The 14,558-nt window shown below is 40.3% G+C and overlaps 1 long non-coding RNA gene across 5 annotated transcripts; it reads left to right on the forward strand.

Annotated features, from left to right (window-relative positions):
* Positions 1-15: 15 nt before the first annotated feature.
* Positions 16-12,780, forward strand: LOC145651946 (uncharacterized). 5 transcript variants are annotated; one of them, XR_014118114.1, is made up of 8 exons: positions 16-287; positions 4,815-4,956; positions 5,151-5,256; positions 5,799-5,847; positions 6,887-6,956; positions 7,269-7,413; positions 7,505-7,589; positions 10,978-12,780. It is a non-coding gene; the product is annotated as an uncharacterized LOC145651946 (long non-coding RNA). The 5 variants fall into 5 exon arrangements; XR_014118115.1 differs by having other exon boundaries at positions 7,269-7,408; XR_014118116.1 differs by lacking the exon at positions 10,978-12,780 and having other exon boundaries at positions 5,668-5,847; positions 7,505-7,748.
* The last annotated feature ends 1,778 nt before the right edge of the window (positions 12,781-14,558 follow it).

Below are 14,558 nucleotides of genomic sequence, written 5' to 3' on the forward strand. Positions count from 1 at the left end.
CGTTTAATGTTTAAAGGTCTGCGCACTGTGTACTGTCAGTGCTTCAGTGTTGTTAGCAGATAGCATAGCGCATGGGTTTGAGGCTGTTTGGCGAAACTCGTACAACCGTAAGAATGATTTGATCGCCAATAGTTTTGGACATCATGGAAACGAAGATGCTTATTTTAGCTGAAGTTTATGTGGAGTTGCTTGCGTGCTGCTAGCATGAAGTAGCTTCGATGTTTTCATAGCAAATCACTGGATGTTACCATTCACTGCTTGAAAAAATCGTAATCCTGCTACAAATTGTAAGTATAAATGAGAAAGTATACTATTGCTTTACAGTATTACAGCATTTACAGTATTAGCAATGATGCCAACAATGATGCTATGTAGCTCATATTGTTGTGGAACTTACTAAAGTAACTTACTGTGATGTTTTAGCAAAAAAGAAACATGCAGACTTGATGTATAGTGATTGATGACGTTGAGTGCATTTAGAGAGGTTTTGGGACACTAAGGAGAAGTCTAGGACACCTACTGTAAAACATTATGTAGCCATTTAGTCATTTCATGTATGTGCTCAAAACTTCAGTTTATTACGCAAGACCCTGGTGAATCAGGAAATGTAGAGTTTGAGTGAAACTGGATCTCCAGCATCAATAGACACATTATACACCCAAAAAAATCAATGGCGTTTTATGTTTTTTTAACATGTTCTTCAGTATTAGATGAGCTCAAATGTAACTAAATGATGGACAAATAAGCTTAGATGTGAATGGATGTCTTTTCCCAATTGTCTACTTTACTTTGAATCCTGAATGATCATTGTGCTATGTGTACAATTTAAGATGCATAGTGTTAAAATGAACAAGTACAAATCATTCAAAAATGAGCTTTAAAATGCGTGTGCCCACAGGCTATTCTCTATTCTAATAAAAAATCTAGCAAGCCACAAGGACTACTTAATCCTTTTTCCCTTTTGAAATCTTTTTGCTTTATGTAACATGTTCCCCTCAGTTAACTCCTGTTTTGTCTATTAGTTACCTTTCACTCATGCCTCACTATTTTGCTCAAAAGTTCACAAAGGGTTTGGAAAATAATGTTGGATCATACAAGCACTATGTGTTGAATTCTAGTAGAACTCTTCATTTCTAATATAAATTCTAAATCTCAAAACTTAAAGGTGATGAAACACATTGATAGTAAATGGCAAACCACACTCAGTGTAATATAATTATTACAGATTATTTTCCATGAAATGTTATAGCACTGTAATGGAATAGTTGACTTGACCCAGGCCTCTTAGCACCAGTGGTCATATCACTGTAGAGCAATCTAACTAGACAAGGAACTTGAAAGTGAAGGGGGAGTAGACTCTATAGTCTACCAAACCACTCACCAAAATCTTCTTCATCATCACCCAAGAGCTAACAACCAAAGACTGTACACCAGACAGAAGGCTCAACACCACTGTTCAGAATGTGACACGAAATATCCAAGACTACATCCAAACACAGGACCCCAAGGATGGGCTGATGAGGGCATGTCCCAGTCAGAAGGGGGACATAGTTACCGTGAAAATAGTGGAGGTGTCATGGCAGGATTACCTACATGGAATTCAACACTGACAGGTAGCAGAAGTGGCTGACAAGACAATCTGACCAATGTCTGGAAAAGGTAGGACTGAAAGACTGAAAGACTAAGCATTATGTTAATTGTAACAGGGGTGCCTTACACCACACAAGATGCAGACTGTACAAAGGAGTCTCTGAGAGTAACACTAACACAAGATGCCTGCAGGGAAAGCAAATATTAAGAGACCTGACCAAGTGGCAGAGACCATGTATAGAAACATATGCAAGAAATATAATCTGAACAACTTCAAATCTGTGTGTGTTATCAAAAAGGTTGTCCCAGTGGTGACTGGGGCACTTGTGGCAGAGACACAAATGCTGGGAGGTGTGGCTCCAACTGGAATAAAACCATCAATCTCATTTCAGAAGCGCTCAAGGCTAGAATCAGTGAAAATATTCTATCAGAGGCCGCTCTCTCTCTCTCTCTCTCTCTCTCTCTCTCTCTCTCTCTCGCTCTATCTATCTATCTATCTATCTATCTATCTATCTATCTATCTATCTATCTATCTATCTATCTATCTATCTATCTATATATATATATATATATATATATATATATATATATATATAATATATAATGTCTGTGTGTGTGTGTGTGTGTGTGTGTGTGTGTAAATATATAGTAGCTGGACTAAGAGTGGCTGGTGTTTCAAAGCATAGTCTGGCTAACACAGGGTGTTCATCATTGGTTGAGTATTCTGTACAGAGGGAGCAGTGATGTTCCACACCAATTTCTTGTTAGGCCTTTGTAAGTCTTTCTTTGTCATCACATTATTTTCTTGTTCCTGGTTTCTTTATCTTTATCTAACAGAGAAAAATAAACTCAGAAGAAACAGCTTTGAGGTTTTAAACTTGGGAACTGTCTGTTGTGTATTAATTTTAGTGCATTCTGTTTTACTGCACTGTTCTCTCCTTTTTCCACAAATGCGCGCACACACACACACATGACATGTCATGAAACAGTACAGTGTTATTCCTGTAGTTCAGGCCACTGAGAGCCTCAATCTTCACATGCAGCAAGTGCCATGGCTGCACATTCATGGAGAAAACCTTTCTGTTTATTGATCACTGCACTGTCTGTGTGTGTGTGTGTGTGTGTGTGTGTGTGTGTGTGTGTGTGTGTGCGTGCCATCATGAGGATTATGTCAGATTGCTGAAATCAGGAGAAATTAAACATGAGAATTTGGCTCCTAAAAAAATCTTCAATACGCCACAAACGTTTGCTGTTACTGTCCACACCAACACACCTCACAGACAATCGCAGAAAGTCTCGGAAAAGAAGAGTGTGGAAAGAGTTTTAGTAGACGGGATGATCTCCAGCGACACCATCGCATTCGTACAGAGAGAAGCCGTATCAGTGCTCAGAGTGTGGGAAGAGTATTGGTATAAGGTTGGCTGGACATGTCACTTGATCCAAAAAACGACGTTGATAAGAGGTCTTCCCAATTAGCAAACGAACTCTGTATTACGTTTCCCAGAAGCAAACCGTACACATCGTGCCGACGTCGGCTAGACGTGCTATGAGAGCACTTTTGACGATTTGGATTCGCCTTGCACAATTTCTGAACACTGAGGAAAACAATAACACTTAGATGGGTTTGTATAATATATTTGACGGAATTAACACTAAAAGCAAAATTAAATGTTACACAATACAATATCCATAATACAACAGCAGAGACGACAATGGACCACTTGGAGATTTTAATTCGCATTTCATATTTTTCTTGGAGAAGGCGCTGCACTAGACGGGAGACTCATCCCGTGCATCGCTTCTCCAAGGTCCTTATATTAAGTATACTTGTTTTTGTCCATTTTGTGAGTGTTTTCATGTGACCATGGAGAATAAAGAGCTCTTTAGCTCGACCTTGCCTCCCGCTTCCTCTGTGACGTCGCTACCCTCACAGAAATAAGCTTTTAAATAAAATAAAACTGAAACGTTTTCTGATGAGAAAGTATAGCATGAAAGTATAGATGAAGAACTATATCCAAATATCCAGTTTTTCGGGAGCTTGGAAGAACAAATCATAATCACGATTCAAACGTCCTGTGACAATATACATCAGCGGTTATGCAGCGTTTGTTTGTCACGAATGGCCACCCTCCTCACGTCCCTGATGTCACCGTTTCCCGGTCTTCCTGCGCTGCCTGGTTCCATGCCTTAGTTTCGTTTTCTCCGCCCCCGTCTGTTCCCCTATTCCACTCCTTGTTTTACTTTCCGCTGTTCCCATGTTCACCTGTATGTTTAGTGTCTGATTGTCTTGGTTATTTAAGCCCTGTGGGTTTGTCTTCTACGCGTTGGTAATTGTGGTAAGGGACGTCTTTCTGTTAGGTTTGCCTTCTACGTGTTGGTAATTGTGGTAAGGGACGTCTTTCTGTTAGGTTTGCCTTCTACGTGTTGGTAATTGTGGTAAGGGACGTCTTTCTGTTAGGTTTGCCTTCTACGTGTTGGTAATTGTGGTAAGGGACGTCTTTCTGTTAGGTTTGCCTTCTACGTGTTGGTAATTGTGGTAAGGGACGTCTTTCTGTTAGGTTTGCCTTCTACGTGTTGGTAATTGTGGTAAGGGACGTCTTTCTGTCAGGTTTGCCTTATTCTTGTTTTACTGTCGTCGTCATTGCTTTTTTTTTCCCTTCTTTTTTTTGTGTACTTCAGCTGTGTTAGATTACCCTTAGCACCCCTTATTCTCTGTTTGTTTTACCTTTCGTGTTTCCTCATGAAATAAACAGCCTCCTGCATTTTGCATTCTACCTTTTGCCTTGTTCCTGTTGGGAGCGTAACATGAGTTCAGTTATTGGAGCCGGTCCGAACCTCCTTGGGACTCCACGCAATTCAACATTTTTGTTAGAGGTAACATGCGTCTCGACTTGGTGGCCAACCAGAGTAGTCGGCTGCAGTCGAGAGCGGAGCAGAGGGCCGCCAAACCGTATTTTACTTGCAGTACCCAACGTCAGCAGGTAGCCGTAGAGCTGTAGGTTTAATAGCGAAGACACTATGTGTAATTGATGAGAACGAGGTAGGGGTGTAGGACGGCCCCTATCTAAAATAGGTGAGTTCTCTCTGGCGTATGACCGGCCAACCGTGACAATCACATTGATCTTGTTCATAAATTTATTAATCACCACGCTCACACTGAATTACGTTTTTACTATAATGAAACTTGGTGAATAATAAAATACTGCGTTTTTATCGCCTTCCAGAAATATAAAGCAGAGTCCATGAGGTCGCACTCGCTGTACCTGCCACTAAAGTTGGACTACAGAGAACAATCTGATCTCTTCTTTTCCACATGTGATGGCGCATTGGTTTCCTTTCCCATTGGAGCCAAGTTAACTATACCGAGTAAGCTAAACTACTCTCAACCCGCACACTTTCGTTCATTTGTCCCAAAGAAAGTGAATAAACACCGCTGTCACCAACTGAGCTTCACCAGGGTTCGCCTAATAAACTTGATATTTAATGAAAAAAGAAATGGACACAGTAGAAAGAAGTGAATACAACGAACTCAGCTTTTACTTCTCCAAATCTTTTTACAGCGCTTCTCCACCCCACAGGGACATTACTGAACATGAATCGTCAGTAACACAGTCTGTATAAAACTCGAAGCATCTCTGAAGCTACAAAAACAAAGACATGAGATCGGTAAGCAGGGAGATCGTGACCCCAGCGGGAATTCTGGCATTCTTAAACATTTTTTTTCCCAGTACTTGTTGCACATGCACATATCATTTATACCATTTGTCTTAATTAAAATTAAGAGATGCCTTATGTTGCTTTAAAATTTTACCTGTGTAAGTGCTGATTGTTTGCTTTCGTTTATAACTGATGTACTTCTACCTTGTCTTCAATCTAATATATCAGTGAAGAAGCTACATTAATTATAATTTACGTGAAAGACACTATTCCTGCATTGTTACCAATTTCCAGAATACTTTGTAATTTGCTGTATAATTTGTATATGTTTCTTTTAGATGAACCATGTGAATCTTACAAATCAGGAAAGAGTCTGTTGATCCTGATCATGTGCCTGTAATTACAAATCTCTTCCTCTAGATGGCAGTGTATTAAATGGTATGTGTGATGCAGAAAAGCTTAGCGCAGGAGTGAGGCTGCTGTCCAAGGTACTGATACTAACATGGTCTGTCTTGCCTCAAAATTGTGTCTTCCTGATGACATGTACACAGCCTTGGATTCTTATTCCAGCTCTCCTGAGTACAACACGCTACCAGTGAGGTACACACAATAAATCAAATTACCTTTACAGACAAAGGAAATAACTTGATCTTTACTGAAAATATACATTCAATATACCTCAAAGTTGTTTTTGTAATCCAGTTCATAATTGTAACATCATAATGGCTACAATCCTTTAAGCATGTTTTGATGCTTTTACAGGCTTTGAAGCATGATCTGATGTGTGTGTGTGGTGTAAAGCTTTGGAGTTAGTCCTATTTAAGTTACACTCCAACCCCGATTAGCGGGAAGTTTTGGAATTGGTAGCGAGAAGCCTGTGACGCATGTGGAGGAGACGCGAGTCAGACTCAACTCAGTTTTGCAGTAATATTGCCGGTTTATTCATTACGTGACAGGCTTGCTCTTGGAATCTTGTAGACAGTTCATACATGAACTGTAGAAACATCCAAAGCTGATAAACGTGTTACTAGAGAAGTAAAAAATAAGGACAAAAATAAGAATTTGGTCCAGTGATGTCCATGTACAGTACAATCCAAAAAACCTCCTCTGCGTGGCATACATACACATGCTGTAATGTAGCTGGCCCGAGTGCCACAGGGCGCAGGGCCGGATGTTTATTAACATTAAACACACATGACACAGATGGAACTCGCGCATAACACTTACAGTAAATGGTAATACAACCCAATATATTGATCATTTTATTTAGATATATATATCAAATAAATGTCATCAAAGCTATTTATAAGTTTTTATAAATGTTAAAGAATCACTTTTAAAAATGATGTATATATTTTTTTTACAATCGGGCCTTACACCTGCATCTTTTTCATTTAGTATTTGTACATGCATGTCTGAAAAACATTTGTAACATTGTTTAAAAAATATTTCTCTACAACTAAAATAAAATTACACCGAGCTAAAACATGTGATAACAGGTAAATGAAATACTATTTTTGTATCCATGACTGACAAGATTATTGTTACTAAAATATAAAACAATGTTCACCAGTCAGTTAAACAGAAGCAGAAATGTGGTGAACTCAGCTGTGTTGTGTGCTATTGTGTGTCTGCGCAGGGTTTTTTAATGATGTCACACAGAACTCCTCCTCTAACTCTTACTCTCATCACTCTGTTCATCACTCTCGGTAAGTCTGGACCCAATCACACCTTTTAAAAAGAAACTGCTCAATGATGCCTCAACATAATTACATTAATGCATCATCTTTTCATAACTGAATGCATTGTTCACATTCAATGAAGTCCATTTCCATTGGTTGCCAAATCCCCCCACATGCCCCTCTCCACCACTGCAGTGCTCACTGAGTGCTTTGTGGTTCGTGGTTTTTCTCACATTTAGGTCAGTGTTCTTTTAGGAGTAGAGGGCTGCAAGGACAGAGAAGAAGTAAGTTAGTAAGTTACGTTAACCTGTGATCTCTTATAGGGATCATATTTTACAGGGGCTTCTGGAAACAAATGGACTATGAAATACAGCAAAGAGACAATATGTGCTTTAAAAGGGTCCACTGTGTTTAAGAATGGCTCTTATACACACCCAGACCATCTTACAGTGACAGAAGCCTTTTGGTATATAGACCCAGTTAAGTATGTGGAACCAGTTTCTCTGCTTGATCTTCCTGAGTATTCAGGAAGGGTCTAGTAACACTTCTCCCTCTGATTGACTAATGTGTTGAAGGAGGATGAACACCATTACTGCTACAGAATCCAAACACGCACAGAGAAATGGGTGGGTATTCCTGGAATACAGCTGAAATTTACAGGTACATTTAATCACCACATTATCCTGCTAACAACACAAGCTATCATGTCACTTTAATCTTCATGGTATCATAGTGATTTATAGTGACATATTCATGTAGCTCCATCAGAGGTTTTATTCCACTGCAACATCAGGGTTTTTCAGCTCCTGTCCTGGTCTAGAGCTGAACTGCTGGTGTTTTCTCTGCTTTGACACATCTGATGATCTCTTTGACTTGGACCTCCATGAAGACACCTCTCAAGCAGTAATAGAGGGACACACCACTGTTCTGATATGTACAACCACCTGCAGTCTGACAGTCCAACATTCATCTGGTACAAAAATGGACATCCTTTATCCTCCAGTACAAACCCACTCCACCTGCAGCCAGTCAGCAGTGAGGATGCAGGCAGTTATAGGTTTGGATGCAGGCAGTTATAGGTTTGCTGTAACAGGATATGAACATCTCCCCTCTCCTGCTCAAACTCTCACGGTCAGATGCAAGTCATTTATTTATTAAAAGCTAAATCAAATTACCTTCAGGACTATACCTAAAGTTTATGTTCATGGCAAGGGCAAAGAGATTATTATTCCTTTCCCAATACGATGCCAGTCTGATGTTACTGACCCAGAAGTGACCCACATCCTGAAATTATTGTAGTAATCTCGGATCAGATCCTTGATCTTACTGGGAACATGGTGGCGGTGAAGTGCTAGCTCAACCAGCTTGTGGTGTGGACCCATAAACATTGGTCAGGTCCAACCACAACACAACTAGGCCACCTTTGCTCTCTTGAGCCTCTCTGATGAGCTGTGTAACTACCCCTGTGTGCTCCAAACATCCAGGAATCCCACCTTTGTGTACTGAGGTATCAATAAAGTTGTTCTTGAGGAGAAACTTGGTCAGTCTTCGTGAGACTAAAAAACGCAGTCCCTTCCACACTAAATAATGAAATTGAATGAAACGGGTTGATGTTTCTCGAGTTCTCCTCTTTTGGGATCCAACTCTCAGCACACCTCCACTGGTCAGTGACTCTCCCCCTTCGCCATATCATCTTCAAGATCCTCCATAAGTGCCGGAGAAGTTCAGGACAACACTTATAGACCAGGTAGGGTACACTGCTGGGGCCTGGAGTGGATGCTGAGTGACCTCTCTTAATCACTTCCTCCACCTCCTTCAGGATCGGCTCCCTCAGTTCGAACTCTGTTGTTGGGGGGCAGGGCTGATGAGAGCTTTGTTGGGCTCAAGCTCTGGCTCCCTCAACAGATCTCTCAGGGTGCTCAGGAGGAAACAATTTACTTCCTCTCTTGAATACTCTAGGTAGCCACTGTGTTTGCCTCCAAGCAGATTTTTTACCTTCTCAAAGGGATTGGCAATGAAAGTGGCTTGCTTCCTGGCTCTCTCTCTTCCCCACCTCCTATACCAGTCTGCTCTGCATATGGTCATCAGTTTCTTCCTCAGAAAATTTTGCAGTTCTTCTAATGCCTGCTTCTTCTTATTAGATTTCTTGTACTGTTTCTTGAGGGTTCGAAGCTCCTGGCACAGTTGATGTAGTTTTCTGGCCCTGCGATTCATGCTATAGGTGGTGGGCTTGTTGTATGGTAGTCATTATTTGAAGTCGACTGTCTGCATCTCCTTTGGCCATAGCTTGAATGATGTTGGACACGTCCTTGTTAAACTGCAGCCACACACTCTGGTTACTGGCTGGGGGCCACTTTATCCGCTGCTGTGGAACTACTCTGCTTGGAATAGGAGACACAGGAGCATGGAGGGACTTGGCTCTGTGGGGTGACTCCTGGCCGGGCTCTTCCTGTGTCTCACCAGGTTCAGGACTTGTGCGTTGCACCTTGGTCTCCTGCACCAAACATTTCATTCTGGCCTGATGAATTCTGAGGCCATGTTGGTTCTTGCACAGCTTTCCGCAAATGCATGTTACACTCGTGGCCAGTCCGTTTGCATGAGTTGTTAACCATTTATCAGTTTGATTAGAGATCTCATTCCCCCCCCAATCTCAGGATCTCCTGGGGGTATCTCTCTTCAGGGCTTTCCGTAACTTGGTGGGGTCCTTTCTCACTAAAGATACAGGCTGGGTTGCTAACCCTTCTTGTCCCGTGTGCCATCTTTCCGTGCCGTCAACTGTCTTTCCAGTAGTCACCAACATATTCTTGGTTGTCACCTAGCCTATTCCTAGGAGTCACTGGCTATGCCAGACTGTATTATACTGAAGACAGTGGAGAATACACATGCCAATCCAGTAATGACCATAGACATGGGTCTCATTCAGTAACACTAAATGTTTTGTGTAAGTAACTGATGAAATAGTGGAGGACAGTTCAGTGACTCTGACCTGCAGCAGTGATGCCAACCCACCTGTGCAGAACTACACACCTGGTTTATAGAAGGAGGAACTTTATCTGTAGGATCTGGACAGAATTACAAAGTTCTACAGAATGGATTCTACTAGTGTGTAGCTCAGAATCCTCATGGAGCTGAGAATTAATCTACTGTGTCTGTCATAATAAAAGGTAATGAACAGATAAGTCAAATATGCTAATGATGCTGTTAATTTTTTATTATTATTATTATTATTATTATTATTTACCTAGCACCTATCTCCAACTCAAGGATACTTTACAGACAGATATCAGCTTTTGCAATGACTCGCAAACAGATGAGAAGCAGCAGCCAATGTGCACACAGCATATTCTCATCAGAATCTGCAGCCACCTGTGCGACTGCACGTTATGTAGGGTAGGTTAAGACCAAGACAGAGCAACAACCGTCACTGGACATACATGCACACATTCATACACATATACATATCTATATATACTTACACACTGGTCACATTCATACAGGACAATATAGAATATTTGCATATGATCAAGCCACTACCATATGAGCATCCCGATGTGTTCAGAATAGGCTCCCCCCAGTGGCCATACCCAGTGCTGCAGCCGTCCTGTGATGAGTCATGAGCTGTTAAGAGACGAGTTAGATGGTGGCTGATAAATTATGCATGACAGGTACAATCACTGGCAGTGACGGTACACATGAGTAAGAATCCATTAGTTTCTCCATTATTATAACTATATGTTTATAAACCATAACTATAACTATATAGTTATACCATTAGAACTGACAAACAGAATGACTGGCAGTTGCTATATTAGTATGAAGTTACTTAGGAAAAAATGTGCTAGAATGTAGTGTATTAGTGAGGAGGATTATTGATCTATTTAAATGCATGACTGCCAGTGTGTGTATGCGTGTCCATGTTTGTATGTGTGTCTATGTATGCATCATTGTATGATTTGTATGTGTTTATGTATGCATCAGTATGTGGTTTGTATGTGTGTTCAAATTCTGCTGCAGCACACTTTCATTTGTACTCTCATTCTTCTTGCAGACACTGAGAAAACAATACAAAGACCATCGCCATAGTAATAAAGTCTACAGGAAACGTATGTCTACAGGAAACGTATGTATGTGTCTGTGTGCCTGTGTGTGTGTGTGAGAGAGAGAGAGAGAGAGATTGTTGGGTGAAATGGCTGAAGGTATGACAACCATATTTTATTGCCTGGATCTGGGTCAAAATGTAAAATTCCACATTTTTCAGTCAGGACTTTGAAATAACACAAATATCTAATTTTAATAACACAAATATCTCATTTTGAGGATTTGCCATATTGCTGTTTCGGTTGTAGAAATTTTAAAATGTATTTCCTTACCTCATACTGATGTAATTAAACATGGTTATTTGAAGATTTTTAGATTTGCATGAATAAATGTAAGATGCCCTGACCTTTTATGAAAGTAATCTGTTTTCTTTTTTTTTTGTGCATGTATGTCTATGTAAGTTTTTTTAGGCTTATGACCTGGGATTATACTGAACTTCGATTTGGGTGTCATTGTCTTGCCACTCTCATATGTTCACTGTTGACTGAAGTTGTAGAGTTGTTTCTTATAGCCTGTGGTACCAGTATGAATGTTCTCATCATCTAGCTCAGTGTCAGCTTCTGGAGTCTGATTCTGGCTCACTGAGTTCTGGTTTCCAAATTGATCCCCCTTATAGTCAAACAAACTGTGGACTGATAACCGAGAACTTTTTAAAACACTAGGGTTAGAAACTTCATTTGGGGATCAGTATTTCTCAAAGCCAATTATTTCTAAACTAAATGAAGACATAATAACATTCTTCATATATCATGATATTTTTTATGACATGAATCTGTTAATCCCCTCATCACTCACCTGTCTTCTTCCTGGATGACACCAAGACATCACCAAAGGCTCTAAAAGGGGGTGGGTACATATTGGATAAAAGAAAACAGGCCAATGAAAAAGATTCAGATATTCTGTTTTCATTCATTTTTTTGATTTTATACAGTGAATTTAACAAAATATATTGTCTAAAATCAGCTTTACAGTACACAGGTCTAGACCACACATGGGGTGTAAGAAAGTTACCTCAGGATTACCAAACTGAAGAGCTAAACTGTGTCTCTTGGGTCAAGGCTAGAGAGTAATGCTCACACAAACACATGAAGTATAGAAATGTGAAGACCACATTACATAATAAAATGTAATAAATGAATGTGTCATTAAGATCATACAGACTTAGGGTATAAGAAATCTATAAAAATGTGCCTGCAGCCTAGATGTCCAAGCAAATGTGTGTGATTTTACTGACAGTCTTTCCCTTGTAATGTAAGGACAAAAACATAAGCATCCAAACCACAGACGTCATCAACAACACACAGTGAGACAGTGAGATGAAGCTGCCAAACTGTCAAAAGAAACACATGTCTTCTTTTACTTTTTTTCCTTAGTCACTGTTTTCAGTGTTTTTTTTTCTGTTCCACAACAGAATGAAACTGAATGTGTTAATGAGTCTTGCAGTGCAACCTCAATGCACACAATACACTGGCCTGCTACCTCTTTCTTCACACAGCTTCCTGAACAAAACCATAGCAGGTTGTCCTCTGAGGCAGTTGAAAGAATGACTGACATATTCTACATGTTTTTTTTGTTTGTTTGTTTTGTTTTGTTTTTACTCTGTAACCATGGTGACAAAAACCACATCTGAGGCCTGTTGTTTTACATTACATTATGTGTCTGTTTGTAAGTGCATGTGTGGGAGGTTGTGCATATGAGTTCTGGGGTTCTGAATGTTCTTAAACTGGGAAAATAAAATAGTAGAACATTCTTACCAGAGTTTTGGTCATCACATACCTGATATACTAATGTGAACAGAAACTAAGAGATGAAACGTCAGTCCAGAGAAATTTACTAGTTGAATGGTTATTTACAGAATACAGCATGTGTATGTTTGTGTGTGTGTACCTGTAGCATTGGTGGTGACAGATATTGAAATGTTTCTCACAAAACTGATTGTGGTTGGAGAAGGAGACTGAGAGGTTGAAGTAGCAAAGGTTTGTGGTGCTGTCCTAGAGAGAGAGAGAGAGAGAGAGAGAGAGAGGAGAAGTATGAAAAGACACTTCTGTAATTATTTATCAGGGTTTGTATCATCAGCCATTGTTAAAAGGGTAGTTTCATCTTTATAAACTAAATGATCTCTATAATGTTAAAAGCTTACCATCTAAAACTTTAAGGATGACATCATTGTGTATTAACAAAAATTATGTCCACCCCACACCAGTATTTACCAGAGTCTGCCCTCTCCAGTCGAGTGATAGTCACAGTGAAGTCTGTCCCTTCATCCATCAGGCTGTATCTCCCATTGGATGGCTTATCTGAGTCGACGACCTCCTATTACCTTGAGCCCACTTATGAATACACTTAAATGTGTTTGTCACTGCTTTGCTTCAAACACTGTAAGCTTCTGAAGGGGAGGAACAACTTACCTGAGAGAAAGAGACAGATACCAAGATGAATAATCTTCATCATTGTCTATAATATTTATTTGACAACTTTGTCCCCAGAGCTCTGACAGCCTCCTGCAGACCTGCTACAGCTCCTGACTGAAATGTGTGAAAGCAGAGCCATTGTGAGACATGATGAGACATGATGAGATGTGATGAGAAGCATCTTATCAGTTTTCAAACTCTCCACACATCATAAAAACCACACCCACACCCATCAACCCACCCATACATAGACACACACACACCCACACACAATCACCCTTAGGGGGTTTATAAGCACAGGTTTATTTCGCCATCTGCTGGACAAAAACTGGTTTGGCAGTTCGAAGACTTTATAGAACATAAATCTGAAAGTTGTTAACATTTTGTTGTCCTTGTTATTTCTTGCACTACATTACTTACATACGTGGTTTTTCTTTGCTGTCTGAGGTACTCACTAAGCACTTCTTCACTTGGGGCCAACATCCTGGTGTACTGGATCTTGATTGTTTCATCTTGGATAGTGACTCTGACACTCACTAGTCCTCAGCCTCTTTCCCCTTAGTGTATAATCTCAGAGTGATGGATTTGGACTGAAACCCTCTGTGCATTGTGAGGAGTTTCCTTGTTTTGATGTCAGTGGCTTTTATCTCCTCATTAGGCCAGCTAATTATGCCAGCGGGGTGTCTGATGACTGGTAGATCATCGGTGTTCATAGCTCAGATATTGTTCCTCCTATTCAGCTGACTTCTCAGGACTGGCCTCACTCATACGTCCACACTTATCAGATCTGTATGACATTCCGATGTCGCTGCTGTATATCCTGAGATGTATTAGTGAGTCAATGTCTCTTTCACTTCTGGCATACAGCTTGATATCATCCATGTAGAGGATGTGGCTCTTGTTGATAATTTTGCTAAGGGGGCTGAGTCCTATGTAGAACAGCATGAGAGACAGGGCATCTCCTTAGTAGTCACTTGATGGTAACTCATGTTATTGGCATGTTATCAATCGGTACTTGGATGGAATTGTTCCCTTTCTGGGGGCTCTTCAGGATCAGGAGTGTCTGGCCTTCAGTTAACCATTCAGGGTGGGTTCCATCCCTAAGCAGCTGATTCACACA

Source organism: Electrophorus electricus, chromosome 18 (genome assembly GCF_041902795.1).
Source record: "Electrophorus electricus isolate QZ-2024a chromosome 18, ASM4190279v1, whole genome shotgun sequence".
Lineage (NCBI taxonomy): Eukaryota > Metazoa > Chordata > Actinopteri > Gymnotiformes > Gymnotidae > Electrophorus > Electrophorus electricus.